Genomic DNA, 17,971 nt, shown 5'->3' with positions numbered 1-17,971 from the left:
GGAAGGTAGCCAGGAGCACATAACACATATTTTTCACTTTTTACTCTAACCAAGAGCTACTAGAAATACTGTAATATTTCTAAGTTAATATTAACTTTCACTCTTAATTCATTCTTTCCCCATTTTTTTTCACATTTCTCTGTGTTTTTGTCCCCAAAGTAATTATTCATATAGTATTGCTAAAGCTACTCCAGTAGAAATAGATATTTCTATGCTAATTTTATTAGAAAAAGAATAATGTAAAGCACAAATCTTACCTATGCATTTTTTTCTTTTTTCTGTGTTTAGAATTGGGAGATGGTAGAAAAGGTCTACAATCAGGTTTTCTTGTCTAACACATACCCATCATCTTCCATGTACTGAGCTGTGAAAAGTTGCAGAAGAGCTGTATATAGTAGAGGCCAGTTATGAAGATACAATCCAATATGCAGGGCTATCTGCTTCATGCTAGCATTACCTTCATACATTTCTAATCATCTGAATTATAATTTGACTGCAATTGTTGCATTAAGATACAAAAATAATGCAATCTCTATACATTTATTTATTTAAATTATGAGATCTCAAGTGAGGTACAGATTGATTTTCCTAATATCAATTCATTTATCCAGATGTTTCATTCGAAATTAAGTATATGTTGGATAAACTTTTAAACTGCATTTATTATACTTTAATGAAGACAATTTGTACATATTGTGCATTTTTAAAGCATTGTATATTTTAGAATAACCTATCCTTTAGATTCCTGTAAAATTATGTAGGTTTCTTTATCAAACACAGCTGATCAAAAAGGTTTTATCTTGTGTATGTAATATTAATGACACACACACATACACACTGCAACCTCAAAATATAGGTTCAGTGTTTAGATTAATCTTCATTATATTTCAGTTTTCTATTTAAGTGTTATATTTCTCAAGCCAACATGATCAACAGGCACTCAAATGGGGAAACTATATTATTTTGATATTTTGGTCTATGGACTACATTAGCTTAACTCCACTCCATGCTACCCTGAAGGCAGAGGGAGTCATTTTCACCCTCCCCAGGCTCCTAGAAAGCCTCTGGAGCCTGGGGAAGGCAAAAAAACGGACCTACCAGGCCCACCAAAAGTCAGAAAATGGACTGTTTCCGGCCTCTGGAGGGCCTCCAGGGTGCAGGGGAGGCTGTTTTCACCCTCGCCAGGCTCCAAGAAAGCCATGCGCACATCCACGGGGCAGCGGGTGAGGGGCACATGCGCAGGGGCCTGGCACGGGGGAGACATTATGGGGGTAGGCATGCAAGAGAGCATGATAGTGCACATGCTTGTGCTTTTGGCAGCCGAGGGGGAAAAGGTTCACCATCACTGGTATAGATAGTAAGATTAATATCAATCAAGATTAAGAAACCAATGTGGGTTGGAGCAACTTTTATTGTCAATATCTGTAATAACAGAAGGTTGCAAATCTGAATGTGCTTTCATCTTTGTGTGAGGGGCTTTTCCAAGACATTTTGTTGGCCTGGGATTAAACCCCACTAATTTGCTCATTGTCTTGATAACTTTTCCTACTGACGTTTAAGGTTCTACACATATATGGTTTTGTATTATTTCTTTTGCTGGATGTACATAGTCCTTTTTTCTTTACTGTTTTTTTCTTTTACTGTTTAAAGTATAAGCTGCCCAGTGTTGTCTGCTTTTGGCAGCCACCAAATTTAATAAAAATAAATAAATGAGAATTAATAGAACACTCACTCTTTCTTTATACTGCCAGCATACTGAAAATGGGGTCATTTTAAGAACACTAGCTTGTTTTTTATCACTATCAGATTTTTGTTTCCAAACATGAGTTAGAAGAGTTTTCCCAGGAGCCTTAAACATTATTCTTCTTAAGAATTCTGAACTGGGGCAAGAAACCTCACAGGACTGCATTTCTTCAGAAAAAGTTTTGTTTGAATACTAAATTTCCCTGAACTATTGGCATAATGTGAGAAGATCTGGGGCAAGCTGGAAGCACTAACGCTGTGGTTTTTCCCTCACAGCATTCCCCCTTTCATATAACACAATCCAATGCAGCACAGCCTTTTCTCATTTAGTTTGGGAAATATTGACAGATGCAATGTATGATTTGTTACTTATACCTTTCATATGATGATATGTTGCTATTTTTAAATACCAACTTTATAAAAAAACAAATGTTATAATAAAACCATTCCAATAAAAGATAGTATTAAGCTGCTTCCAATTTCAACTTCTACTTCAAGAAAGCCAGCAAATTACAAATTAAACACTTAATAACTGCAACATAAACTGTGTTTCATATGGTATTAAGGATTTAGAAGTGACACTTGCTAGATTTCTGCATAAAACATTGTTTATTTGAATTTCATGTCTTTCTGTATATTATTAGCAATATGGAGTTTGGAAATATAGTAGTAAGCAGAGTCTAAAATAGTATATTTGCACAAATTCTTGATTAAACCTGTCTAATTGTCATTAATTAAGAATCTCTATGACTCAGGAAGTATTTCAAGTACCTTAATCTTTTGTTAAAATGCATTTCTGCTGTTTTGTGTTCAAAATGTTCATAGTGCTGAGGATTTTTTAGCTGGTTCATTAAATTTCTATTTACAATTGTTTTCTTTTGTTCTTTTTCAATATTTGGATACTAGAAGGGTCATATAGGAATTTTAAGTCATGTCAATTACACTGCCAATAACTCTTTCATGTTATGGTATAGGATTTATAATCTTGCTGCTATGACCTTCAGAAATAGGATGCAATTGTCCATGTGAACTTGTGCAACGTATTATAGCTAAACAATGAATCAATTACACTTTGACTATAGAATACCATAATGAATAGTATTTTGATTTAATATGCACAATTTGAACAGAACTCCTGAACAAATCCCTCCATATTCCCATTTTGGCTCAAAACATAATTAAAAGTTGATATAATTCACTCCTCCTAAGATGACTGCTGAACAGTAAGAAACTTTTTCTCTCTTGTCAAACAATCTACTGATTTCATTGCCAAAGCTGGTTCTCTGGCAGTTCTGCTCCCTGGATTTGAATGAAACAACTTAGGAATGACTGTGGATCATTGAGGAAGAGGAGTTTTGAAAATTCCAGCTTTCTTTGGGAGTGGTCAGAAAGTTACTATCCATTTATCTTCCTACCAGCAGTTCATTTCTTTAGCATGCCTTAGATTGAATTCCACTTTTTGAATTTTCATTCTGCTTTTTATCTTTAAAAGTTAATTGCCTGTCTTATTGCTAATTATTTAACCTCTTACTGGACTCTAGCTGAAATCCTCTGCCCCCTTTTTCCCTTTAATTCATATTGTTGCTTTGAATAGTTTTCATTTTCCTATAAGGAAACATGTCCTTGGATAACATTAATTTCATTTCATTTACATTAATATTGTATTCCCACTGCAGGGGTGAGGGGTTGCATGTTTTAAATTTGCAAAATACTTTTTTTATAAATGTTTTTTTTGTTACATATTTAAAATTCTTTTGTAAACAGAGTGTTGTCTGGTTCCACCCCTTTAACATTTTCACATGTACATAATTCATATTACAATATATTTCCATTTCCCATTTTAGCCGTATTATTTTCGTCCCATATTTTCCAATTTTAAATCATACACACACACACACACACACACACACACACACAAGGCATGTCATTTATATCCTTTCAGAAAAAAAATCTTAATCAACATTTTACTTAATAATTTGCACAATTAATAATATTAGTATAGTTTAATCACATCTTAATTAGCTACATACCATTACCATGGTTACCAATTTTATTTTACTAATCTCTTGTTCCTAGTATCTTTTCTTTTTTCCTCTTTTTCTTCTTTTTGTATGTATTATTTCTTTTCTTCTGGATCTTTTCTCTCACTTTTCAATAGATTTTTTGGATAACCCTCTCCAGGATCTTTCTTTTTCACTTCCCACTATTTATCTCTTTATTTTTGGCTAATTTCTTTTTTGGATACCATTTTCTTTTTTTCCCTCTCTACTCTTTCTATGCCTCTGTAAGTCTCAATCATATTGTCTAACTGATTTTTATTTTTTGTTTCTGTTAACTTCTTGTTTTTCATTCATATTCTTTGCCAGTTCCTCTCCTAACACCTGTTTTTTGTGCTTCAACAATTTCTGGCTCCTTTTCTGGTTCTTTATTGCCTTTTAATGTTGCTCATGCATCTTTTAGCATTTCAAGGAGTTCCTCAAACATCCCACTCTCCATGTTCAAATTTAACACACTTTTAATATCTTTATAATTTTTCCACAGTTAGTTAAATCCTTCTTCTTGTTTCCACATCAATATTAGGTCCCGAAATAGTCCAATCCACTTCAAAAGTTTTTGCTTTCTTCCTCAGCCATAGACTAAACAAAATCAGACAATAGACAGGGACCGCACCGTCCTTCAGCATTCTTAGTATATCTCTTCTGTGGTCAAGGTCACATTTTAATTGCAAGGCTTTGTTTCAAAATGTTAGTATACTTCTTCTCTCCAGTAGGTGGCTTTTAGAATCCCTTTTGCATTCTCATCAATAATTTGTCAAAAATCACCACGAATCAAAACAAAATCTCTAAGTCCATACACAAATTTTACATTTTTTCCTTTTTTTTTGTTTTCAGTTCTTCTAAATCCATTTTTATTAATCAAAATCCTCTTGGGCTTGATATTTAATCACCAATGGTTCCTCCCCTTTTTATGCCTCCATTTGTGTTCTGGGTGATACTCAGCCAGAAAAAAGTTTTAAGCACCAAAAATTATTTTACCCTTGCTTCAGTCACTCTTTCTCTGGTCTCAGCGGTCAATAATACTGCTCCTGCCCAAACTTATTCCGGTTGCTCCGGCTCCAGAGCGATCATTTGAAGCTGGCTCCACCCCCCATCGTCATTTGAAGAGCTTGCTTCTGACCTGTTGAGGAGCTTGCCTCGCTTCTCGCACTCATCCAAAGTGCCTCTTACTGTACCCCATCTCTTCAGGATGGTTCTGGTCCAAAGGACCTCTTGACGGCAGTTTGCCGGCTGGGTTTTCGCTTAGCTCCTCTGAGCTCGCTATTTCACCAGCTGTTCTCACCGTGATGCTTCCGGGTTCCTAAATTTGTGAAATACTTGATGTTCTTTTTTTTTTTTTAATTAATATCAGATCAAAATATCCTGAAAATATCTTTTCTGGTTTTTTTGTTTTGTTTTGTTTTTGTTTCAGCATTCATTGTTTCCTGGCTAAGTTACATAGAACAATGTATCAGATTACAAACAAGCAAGGGTGGCTGATATCCAGAAAAAAAATCTTTTGGTAGCATTCAATTTTTAGTTGAAGGCCTTTTTCAAAAGTTTGAGGAAATGATAATGGCCCTTGAAAATATTCAGATGTAGCTCTGGATAAATTAAATTGACAAAAATAACATGGTTTGAAAGTTGCAGATCCATTGGAAAGTCTGGAAAGAGATATGGATTCTACAGAGAATCAACTGAGCCAATTGTATATCCCTCTCTGAAGTTCAAGTCTTCATTCTTTTACAATAGCAGAAGCCTGTCTGAATGGAGAAATCATAAACTATGATTTAAATTATGTATGACAGATGGAGATTAATTTTAAATCCATAATAGTACACAAGGCTCAGCAAAATCCTTACCACTACATGGATTGATCAGTTTATATCCCAGTTTCTATTGCTGGGATTCCTTTGAAAAGAAAATGAAATGCATGAAAAATATTGTACAAAGAAATCATTTGATACACAATGAATTTAAATGTCTAACACTTCAAATATCAATATCAATGCATGAAAAATGTTATACAAAGAAATATTTTGATACACAATGGATTTATATGTTGAACACACTTCAAATATCAAGATATCCATTATTTTAAATTACTTATAAAACAAGAAATTTGTGACTTACACTTACACTAGGGTGACCAGACGTCCCGCATGTGGCGGGACAGGCACGATTTTTCATCATTTTTCCCGCGTCCCGCCTGCTTCTCAAAAACCCCCACTTTATTTTAGCGCTCGCTGGCTCCCCCGCCCATCATCAGCTGCCGCTAGCTTGCTCATTCTGTTCCCCCATCTATTCTATCTACACTAAAAATCTAAGCCAGCCCAGCCTGCCGCTCACTGATTGGCCTGGATTCCAGCCAATCAGTGAGCTGGCTGGGATGGAAAACTTTAAGCACACACGAGGCGTGCTTAAAATTTTCCATCCCAGCCAGCTCACTGATTGGCTGGAGTCCGCGTAAGCACGCTGCGCGAATCGCGACTCTCACGAGTCTCCATTTCATTTCGCCTTTGCCGTTTGCTTTTAGTGCACTGCCCTGGTGAGTAACTCCGGTGCCGGTGGGAATCGGGAGGCTTCGCCGCTTCGGGTGGGCGGTGGCGGCCTTTAGCAAGGGAAGGGAAGGCCTTCCCTTGCGAGCTACTCATGAGAGGAACTGGGGGGGGAACCGGGCAACCTGAGAGAGAGGAAGAAGATCGTCCCTCCCCGCAACTCCCCAGATTTTGGAAGCCGGGTGTGTGTGGAAGACGGGGTTTTTGAGGAAAGCGCTTGGTCGCCCCTGTTAGCCACAGCCCCAGACGGAGGAGCAGAACCCGAGCTTTCAACGCCGTCCCCGCCAGTCGCAGCGGGGAAGCTGGCATCGAGTTTTCGGTGACTCCGAGGTGCACCAACTGAAATGCGGTCTTCCTTTAGTCTCTGCTTGGAGCCTCTGGGATGATCGTTGGGCATTGGCGGGTGGGGGAAGCGAGGGTGGAGCTGAGCCAGGGAGGCAGAGATGAGAAGTGAGGGCTAAATGCAAAGCGCGCTGAAGAGACCAAGCGAAGCATCCCCAAAGCGAAGGACGGGAGGGAAGCACTTGACCAGCATGTGAGAAGGCTGGCTGGAAGTGGCCATGGAAGGGAAAAGAGGCGGCCACGTGTATCAGTTCTCCTTGCGGTAGATAAGGGAGGTTCATAGCAAAGGTCCGCCGGCAGGTAGGCTTGGGCGGGGCGAAGGCCTCAGGTCAGGGGAGCGAGAATGGGTGGGGAGGAAATGGAGCCGAGCCCGGGGAAAGCAGCGAGACTAGTGGCGAGGAAGCCACGGTGCCTGCCCTCCAGCTCAATGGATATCTGGCCGGTAAACTCATGGTACAGGCGAGGGGTGGCTGGCTGGGGGTGGGGGTGGCTGCTGCCAAGGCCTCCAGCCTTGCAATCCTGGGCGGGGAAGGCGAAGGTTCGCTCCGGAGCTGCGGAAGACCGTTGCACCGGGAGGCCTCCGCCCTGGGGATCCCCCGCTCCACCCATTCGGATTACCCCCAAACCCAAAGGACCCTGGGCACAGGGGTGCAGGCCAGGGAAGACGGGGTTTGGGGCCTCAGAGGAGGAAGGGGCGATCTCCGTCTCCATTCATCTGTCCCACTGCAGAGCTCCTCCCAAGAGAGGGGGAGGCGGCGAGTGCGCTGATCCCCGTTTGCAAGGGAAGCGCCGCTGCCCACCCGATTCCCACCACCGGAGTTACTCACTCACGTGAAGCTGCCCGCCCTTCCCTTTTTCTTTAAACGAGCTTCAGTTTCCGAGGGGGGGGGGAAGCTTTATGTGCCAGGATTATTGAGTTCCTCGTCAATTGAGATCCGCCCACGATCAGGGGCAACTGAGGCACCTGCAAAGGCATCACATCGCCACCACCCATGTTCACGAGGCGGCAGGCATCGCAGGGCTCAGAGGAACCCAGCAGACAGAAGGGAGACCGGGGGGGGGGGAGAAGGAGTTCCCGTCCAGGGTAAAAATAGGGAAAAGCGGAGAGCCTACCTTGGATGGGATCTCTTCTTTCCCCGGTGCTTTCCCCGGGCTCGGCCATCTCCGTTTCCTCCCCGCCAATTCTCGCTCCCCCGACCTGAGGCATTCTCCCCGCCCAAGCCTACCTGCCGGCGGACCCTTGCTATGAACCTCCCTTATCTACCGCTTTGCATTTAGCCCTCACTTCTCATCTCTGCCTCCCCGGCTCAGCTCCGCCCTCGCTTCCCCCACCCGCCAACGATCATCCCAGAGGCTCCAAGCAGAGACTGAAGGAAGACCGCATTTCAGTTAGCGCACCTCGGAGTCACCGAAAACTCGATGCCGGCTTCCCCGTGTTTTGTTTGTAGCGAAGAATAAACTGACAGTTGGTCGGAGGGAAGGTGGTGGTGGGGATGGAGGCTGAGTGTCCAAGGAAGCCAACCCAGACAGGCATCACAGGGTGCAGAGGAACCCAGCAGACAGATGGGAGACCGGGGGTGGGGGAGGAAGAGATTCCATCCATGGTAGGCTCTCCGCTTTTCCCTCTTTTTACCCTGGACGGGATCTCTTCCTCCCCCCCCCCCGGTCTCCCGTCTGTCTGCTGGGTTCCTCTGCACCCCCAACTGGCAACGGTCAATTCCAGACCCTCTAACTGGTAAATAGACCTGAGGCCATAAGTGGAATTCCTCCAGCAGGGAGGATTTGAACTTTGGGGTCCAGTGGAGGAGAAAGTAGGCAGAAAGTGAGCAGAATTCCAGAGGGCTGATCCAGACACGGCTGTGGCCCGGAGGGTGGTTCTTGTACTCCGAGCTAGCCTGCCTGCTTCCTCTTGCCCATCTGCCGCCGAGAACTCAGAGGCAGGCAGCTGCTGAGAAGTCTTGGGCTTGGAGACGGAGCGCACTTCCCTCCGGCCTTTTCCTTCTCGGCTCTCGGGCTCCGGCAGTCTCTGGCGCTAGAAGCTTGGGTGGAGCCCTCACGTGCAGAACTTCGGGGGGAAATGCACGGCAGCGTCCAGCTGAAGAGCAAGGTGCGCTTGAGGGCGCTGCAGGCCTGGGGAGTGGGGGAGCGGGAGGAGCGCTGGTGGTTTGTTTTTGGGGTGGGGGGCACGACGGGGAAGGGGGTGACTGCGCGGACAGGCTCAGAGGCGGATACGCCTGGCAGTCGGTGGGGACGGTGTCAAGGGGGGTTGTGCTGGGAAAGGGTGGCGTGCGGCGGACCGTGCAAGCTCTCTCCCTCCATTTTGGTGGAAGGACAGCGGTGGCGGGGAGGTGTTTTGTTCCGAGAACGGGCTGCTCGGCGAGAGGAAAGGGGGCTCCCTGAGAAGCGAGAGCAGCAAAGAGGTGGTGCAGTCGCTTTTTAACCCAGCCTACCTCATAGGATTGTTGTTACGGGGCTAGACTAGGAAAGGCAGCCTCTCTCCCGTTTTCAAAAAAAAAGTAAGGATGTCCATCTGGTAGAACAACCACCTGTGCAATTTGGTGGCGATCCGCGAACGTTCAAGCCATGTAATGCATGGGAAGGCATAGAATAAAGTTAGCATACTTGAAGTGAAATAGGCTTTGGTTATGTTTAGGTTGCATTAGCTAAAATGTGCCAATATCATCCTTGTTGGTAAGAATTGTTGTCATGTTAGAAGAATGACTAAGGCTGACAGCCTAATCTACTCTGTATTAAATAAATAAAATGGATGGAAGGAAATGAAAGAATACAGAAAAGGTTGGTGAGGCATTTAGTGGCCTATGGATGAGAATGGTGGCGGTTTAGTAAGAAAATCTGTTTGGAATGTGCATATATATTCATATGTGGCCATAGCAAAATAATAAATAGAAATAAAAAAGCATGATTGATTTTTACTGTTTTTGATGAAAGTGAGAGGATTAGTGAAGCCTTGGTGCAGCAAGGATCCCACTATCTTACTATTTTATTTTTCTTTATGTACACTGAGAGCATATTCACCAAAGACAAATTCCTTGTATGTCCAATCACACTTGGCTAATAAACTATTCTATTCTATTTTACTCTACTCTATTCATTTCTATTTCAATTCTAACAAGGAGTTTAGCTTCTCTCTCTTGAAAATGTAAGCTGGCATAAGGCATTATAATGCAAGCCTCAAACAGTTCATTTAGTGACCAAAGTTACAATGGCATTGAAAAAAGTGTCTGATCACCATTTTCACACTTAGCGACCGTTGCAGCACATGGACATGGACATGGTCATGTGATCAAAATTTTGATGTTTGGCAACAGATTCGTATTTATGATGGTTTCAGTGTCCTGGGGTCATGTTTGACAAAATATAAAATTTTTAATCAAACCCCCCCCATCAATGGTGTCCCTCTTTACCAATCTGAAAATCTGGTCACCTTAACTTACACAAAAAAATTACAGGAGAAATGACAACCAGATTATGTGACAGATTAATGTTACTACTTTCCCATGATAATTATTTCCCCACTTACTAGTAATAATGTTTTCTATAGCCCTAAACTTCAGTGCTTGTATATTTCAAAGTGTCTCAAAGAAAGGCTCTTCTCTCCAATTCCTATGACTCTTTCTCAAAGCATATGAAATGTCATAGCTATTTTGAAAGAAATAAAGAATTAATGGTATTCTAGCTCTTCCAGATGCACCAGATTCTTCATAGTTTATATTTTTACCCCATGAAATCCTATTTTTCAGAGGTTGCCGCGGAGAAGGCCATGAAAGCCATCAACATTATGGTTAAAAGTGAATGATTAAAATGCCACTCCTTTTTATTTAGGTTCAACACATAAGCAAAAAGGCAGGACTTTGATCATTCAGTTGCAGACACCATAATAATCCCCCTCATTCCCTCTGTGAATATTCTTGCTATTTATAACAGAAGAAAGAGATATTGTCTGCAATAAATGTTCTGTCTGCCATATAAAATCCCTCTGAAACACAATTAGCCATATTGGCAGTCTTTTAGTTTCAGAATAGAATAGAAGATGTGCCATGTAACATAATAAGGCTTTAATGGCCAGGAAAAATAATCATATTTGAAATGCTTCTTTGAGTTTCAACAGATCAATTAAGGGCTACAATTTGCAGAAGTCAGGGTAAAACATGTCAGTTGTTTTCACAAAAATAATAACCATGTACAGTATACATCTGTCCACAAGCTGGAGAAAGAAAAGTTCATTTTTCAATTGTTCACTTTTTTAAACTTTGCATCTTTGAAAATTGTTAATGGGTCAGCTTGAAATATATCACAGTGCAGATCTTAATAATTAGATAATTTTGGACTATTAGAAAACATCAGTTTTATGAACAATGTATTTAGAAGGATAGTGTATTTTCATTTGTTTATTTATGTATGCACTGTTCTATACTTTATATTGTAAACAGATTCTAGAATTGTTATCAAGGATCATCCTTCCTCCCTAGTGTCTGTCTATCCTTTGACAGTGGAGATCTGTAAATGTATACCCATCTCATTTGGAAATTCTTGAAGAGAATTGGAGAGGACATAGTGGCATGGACTTAATTACAAAGTGTAGGAATAGTGGGGGTGGGGTGGGGGGCTAGGTGCATCAGGTGTATGTATAAATATGAAGTACACTTCAGAGATTATGATCCTTATAAATATGCAGCACATAGTTGGAGAAAAAAAACACCTATGTAAACAGATTTGCACCAAATTCATTTTGCAATTATATTTTTGAAAGTATGCACAGTTAATGGTAAAAAGAATTATGCTGTTAATATTGATTAATAAAAAAGAGTACAGTTGATATAGTTAAAAGAAGAAATAATAAGTGCTGAATTGCTATGATTTGTCTCCTCTTTCTTCAGCATAACAAATCCTCTTTCCTCTTTCCAACGGAGTGCTGACAGCTATGCTACTCAACTGAACTCACCAGAGTAAAACTTTGCATCTAAGTTTCCCACAAGTCTTCTCTTCTCTCCAAATCCAATTTTTAGATAATTCCTAAAGTGATATGTTTAGATTGTGAGGAATTTGCTGCATGTGAAAACAGATGGGTGCACATTCTAAAAGCAGATATATGACTCTCATATGTCATTATTAATTATTATTGTAATAATAAATTTAAGTGTTTAGTTAAATATATTAAATATATTTGCAATTATTCATTTTATTATATTGTGGTGCACAAATTTGTAATTGATTTGATAAACCTCACAATTATTTGGGACATCAAAAATTAGAGGGAACATTTCAGGGAGTTGGCAGAGCAGTATGGTGGCCTAGTGGCAAAGACATTTGCATCCCACTCAGAAGGTTGAGAGTTCAATTCTAGTAGTGGCAGCTATTTCTCTCCTAGGGCGCAAAGAAAAAATATCTTCTGTGAACTCAATGTGGCATCAAGAAAGACATCTGGCACTGGCCTTTTGTTTATACAGATAGCCTTGTGGGACATGACAATGTGATCTTTGTAAAATAATATTTTTATTGAATATTCAATTAAGAACCATACTCCAAAAGCAAAAGAACAGAAATAGATTCATTGTCTTGAACAGTAGGGTGACCAGACGTACCGATTTCAGCGTGATAAGCATGCTTTATAACAATTTTTCCCGGGTCCCTCCGCCTTTTAAAAAAGTCCCGATTTTCTGGCTTCATGTTGAAAGCCCAGTGGATTTGCTTAAGAAATCCTAACCGGGGCAAGACAAAAGACACTCTGTCTAAACCCTCTCTCTCTCTGTCTCAGTACTTTCATTGAAGATATTAAAACGTTAAAGCAACAAAACGGACCTCCCCCCCCCCACCGCGCCACTTTTTTACTTCATTTTATAAGAAAAAATGTTCTAGTACCATAGAGCTGCAGGAAATGGCTAGAGAGGTTACTTTCTGGATTTTCCGGAGGGGAGGGGCACGGAGGTTGGAGGACTACTCCGAAAAATGCTGGCATTTTCCCCTGACTAATTTCACCATTTCAATTTGCTCAGTTCTTTGTATTAACATCTACATCATTCTGGGTTTACTTGGAGTGCAAGCCTGCTTGTAAGTAGGTTTTTTTCTTTTATTTTTTAATGTATTTTAAAATAATATTTTATTTATTGTGCATAGGATTTATTAAAATAGTTTTATTCTGTGTGGATTTAAATTAAGAACTCCCTATTATTAAGCTTTCCTCAATTAATCTCTGAGTAGATTCCCACCAACTTCAAGATCCCAAGGGCACATCTTGGAAGCTACACCTTTGCTTAGTTTATAGATGATGCCTTTCCTTAAATATGAAAATAAATACATTTATTGTTCAAATGTGTACATCTCAATAGAAATGACTCTCAGGGGTGACAACAATCCACTAAAATAATAATATAAAACAGTAATTACAAAAACAGGAGCAACTGTTATGAAAATTATTATTAAAAAATAAAGAATAAAAATGGAGTTATTAAGTATATTAATTGCAGCAACCACAATACAATACCACTAGACATACCCAATTCCAAGGAATTAAAAGACGCTTGCTCCTGGGGAGGAAAGCTATGGCAAATCTAGAAAGCATCCTAAAAAGCAAGGTGACCAGATTTTCAGTAAAGAGGGACACCTTTGACTGGGGGTGGGGGCTTGATTAAAAATTTTATACGGAGCAACAAAAATTTTCATACAATGCAAAAATAGTATTGTAATATTATTTTTATTTCAACATAACTACAATTTACAAATATAAATTGTAACTGTTGCCAAACATCAAAATTTTGATCACGTGACCATGAAGATGCTGCAACGGTCGCTAAGTGTGAAAATGGTCACTAAGTGTGAAAAATGGTCATCAGTCACTTTTTTCAATGCCGTTGTAACTTTGGTCACTAAGCCCATTATACCACCTTTCTTGCCACAGTTCTTAAGTGAATAACTGCAGCTGATAAGTTAGTAACATAAGTGAATCTGGTTTCCCCATTTGACTTTGTCAAAAGGTGATTATATGACCCCAGGACACTGAAATCATCATAAATACGAATCTGTTGCCAAACATCAAAATTTTGATCGTGTGACCATGAGGATGCTGCAACGGTCGCTAAGTGTGAAAATGGTGGCTAAGTGTGAAAAATGGTCATCAGTCACTTTTTTCAATGCCATTGTAACTTTGGTCACTAAGCCCATTATATCACCTTTCTTGCCACAGTTCTTAAGTAAATAGTCTAAGACAATTTAAAAAAAGATTCTATCTAAAATACAAAATACCAGCTGCAGTTATTCACTTAAGAACTGTGGCAAGAAAGGTGGTATAGTGGGGGAAAAAATTACAATACTATTTTTGCGTTGTTTGAAAAATTTTGTTGCTCCGTATAAAATTTTTAATAAAACCCCCCCCCCCCCCCGGTCAAAGGTGTCCCTCTTTACCAATCTGAAAATCTGGTCACCTTACTGAACAGCCAACATTGCCTTGCTGCTTGAGTAAAATCTAGCAAACAGCTCATCTTTCTTTCACAATTTAAGTTACAGATATGCTGGCTGCAAAGAACAATTGCTTTGGAAAGACAACAAACATGCCAAAATAATGGATCTCATATCAAGGAATGGATGAGGCCAAATCAAGATTCATATGCAATTTTGTGGTCACAGTAGTTCCAGTTGTTCCATTTGTTGCTCCAGAACCAAAGGTTTACAGTATTTCCTTCAATCCATCTCTATCAAATAATTGGTCCTGCTGCATTGCTTCAGACAGTATCTGGCTTGGTTTTAGCTGAGTTTGTCTGTCCTACCATAGTACTGAAAATTTTCATAATGTTATAACTTTCCCATGGTAATAATGGAGCTGAAAGTCAGGTATTCAAGAACTGGTAAAACAGCTTCCAATAAAGCTTATGTTTCAGCCAGGAACCCCTCAGTGGCCTGGAGTAACTTGAAGTTGCAATTTCTAAAAGCATTTGATGACATCAATCACCACTTTCCTCTTCACCTCTTCTGATTTCACTACAATGTTTCCACTCCTACAATCTAATTCTGCTTCACTACAATCTATTTTCCCAGTCTAATTATGATCATGCAGGCTAATTATGCAGTCTAATTTCCTAGCTATCACAAAGGTGATGGCAGGCTGTAGCCACTGGTTTTAGAAGCCTCATCAGACAATCCTTGTGCTACAATCCTGCAGCTGGACAGTCTACACCTAATAGAAATTGAAGGAACACTACAACAAGATCCATACCAGATGTTGGGGAACAGAACAATCTGAAGATGATAAGTAAATCACAGGAACAAACTGTACATAGACAAGACAAGAGAACCTTGATTTGATGGAATGCTATTGCAATAGCACACCTAATAAGAATGGATATATTAATATTAATATGATATATGAAATATATGAAACATATGAGGAATTATGGATGGACAGAAGACCTACAGTCACAATAACTGAGAAATAGTTGTTACCCAACACTTCAACTTCACAGCCTGTGATAGATATTACATACCAGATTCAACAAGCATGAAAGAACAAATGGATGTGCAATCAATATCTGAAGAGGCATTGCCATGCCCTTCATTATGGAACACAGCAGCTGATATCAAACATAAAATTATGGATAAATTACCTACAGTCAACCATTGAACTGGTTATCATAATATTGAAAAGTACCATTCATTAGTATGCTAGGAGATTTCAATAGAGCCCTCATAACAATCCCTAATGCTACCATAATTCAAACCAATGAACTGGTATGGATTACAGCTTGGGTACATCATCAAGAAGACAGCTATTATATAACCCCCAGAAAATAAAGTTGGTGGTTAAGATCAAGGCAATTCACATAGATTAATTGATAGTACAAAAGATGTAAAAAATAATGACACAGCTATTAAATGTGTGTGTGTGTGTGTGTGTGTGTGTGCGCGCACACACACACACACACACACACACACACACACACACACACACAGAGTATATGTATGGCTTAGAGGCTGCCTAACGTAAAAACAGTCCAGGTTTAAATCCCAGTAAGGGTATGGCTAGCTGATGAGAGCTAAATAGCTTGAAATAGATCTATACTAGTCTCCCTTTATTTATTTATCAGCACAAATACAACACAAAAATGATTTTCTGCCTGGAAGGCATCTAGGGTGGAGCTGAAAGGCAAAAAGGAAGCAGTGTGCTCCCTCCCATATTTGGGCATACCAAGTGCTTTGACATTACACTTAATTATTTCCTTGGCTAAGCTGATAAGGGAGAAGAGCTTGTGGCTTAGCGGCTAATACAACTGCCTAACGTAAAAACAGTACAGGTTCATATCCCAGTAAGGTATATACACACACACACACACACACACACACACACACACACACACACTTGACCCATCATAAGAATGTCCCTTGACACAACCCACACCTGACCTATCACAAGACCCATCACAAAACCCCAACCTGATGATGTGACCTCACTATCGCAAGATCTTCCATATGAAGCCCTTATAAGCAGTAGAACATTGAAATTGGCATACCCTAAATTCCACTGAAGATGTTACCTAGCCTGGTAATGAGACATTTGGAAACCTACGCCCAAGCTCAGAGAATGAACCTCCACCCTCAAAAAATAATTATCTTTGTTGAGAGGAAGCACAATATCTTATCTAAATCAATTTAACAAGATGAAACATAGTTCTACTTCAGCAGGAATATGCATGATGCAATGAAGAAACTTGCGCAGTTACTAAAGAAACTGAGTAAATTGAGAAGACTGAGAAGAAGCACAAAAATAACAGTTCAGTGAGTATAAGTATCAACATTTATGTTAATAGATTTCAATCAATTGTTTTATGTGACTACATCGCAGTATGCAGTTAAAATGTTTATGTAGCCATGCCATGTCTTTTTAGGAACTACAGCTAAATCTGAGCCTACAAGCCTTGTCAAGTCAGGTCAACTGTTTGGAAAATATTGTGGAGTTGTTGTCAATGGACCTGGCAGCTGAGTCTCTCTCTCTCCCTCCCTCCCTCCCTCTCTAATTGCTTCTGAATACATATGATTATAAAAATGCACCTATACTATTATAACTTGTTTTCTGTTATGTAACTTTTTCTTCCACATTATAAATTCTATTATGCATTTCTATACATACATGTATATTTGGAACTGCTCAAGTATATATTTGAATTTTCTTATATTGCTATTACAAAATTTTGCCAATATTTTCCCAAGAAGCAATGGATGGAAACTAATCAAGGAGAGAAGCAACCTAGAACTAAGGAGAACTAAGGAGAAATGACAGAATATCTAATCAGTGGAGCAGTTTGTCTCCAGAACTTGCGGGTACTCCAACAGGAGGTTTTTAAGAAGACCATCCACTTTGTTTTGGAAAATATATAATTTTCCACAAGAAGTGCTTCCTTGGGCATAAAGGCCAGCTCTGTGACTTTGGGCAAGGCATGCTCTCTCAGCCCAACTCACCATGCACACAGGGTTGTTGAGGTGATTGTCTAGGTTCACTGCCTTTAGTTATTCATAAAAATAATAGATGGGATATAAAAATATAAAATAAAATAAAAATAGCTCCTGACTTGAGATTTCAAGAACCATAGCCCCATGCTTCTAGCTTATTTCAATCATTGTCTATAAAAATGATACACTTAACTTTTCTCTTCTGTACTTCTGCATTATTAACAGTTAACACATGGCCCAGATTATTCCACTAATGCACATATAGAACAAGCATTAGCCCTGGTAAGATCTTAATTTAATTCATGAAATAACTGCTCCCTTATTGAGGTGCCATTTTCCAGGTGTGATTTGATCTCCCATTCAATTCACATCCATTTTGATCCTTGTTCAATACCTAGCAACATATGAGATTTCATATCAAAGCAATCACAGAATATTTTATTAACATCCGCCACTCTATCATACATTTTCAGAAGTTGAATGTTAATAAAAAATACCGGATAACCTTTAAAAAATTTTAGATTGGATTATCAGCTTGGTCAGATGGAGTGGTATAGATATAAGGGAATATTGAGTTTAAATAATGAAGATTCCCTGCTCAATCATGCTTATGATTGATGCCTCCCAGTGAAGCCTTTGGATCAGCAGTAAGTTGAGATGCTAGGATCTGCTCTGCTTGTTGAAGGGAGAGAGGGAGAGAGAGATGGCATATAATGTGTTATATAATCATGCTTTTTGAGTGATAATGCAATGGCACTTTTTTCCAAGTAACCATGCTGATCAATTATTTTTTTCCAATGCATCATCTTCACTTCAATCCTAGATTGAGTCATTCTT

Source organism: Thamnophis elegans, chromosome Z, assembly GCF_009769535.1.
Source record: "Thamnophis elegans isolate rThaEle1 chromosome Z, rThaEle1.pri, whole genome shotgun sequence".
NCBI classification, from domain to species: Eukaryota; Metazoa; Chordata; class Lepidosauria; order Squamata; family Colubridae; genus Thamnophis; species Thamnophis elegans.
This window is presented reverse-complemented; position numbering follows the sequence as displayed.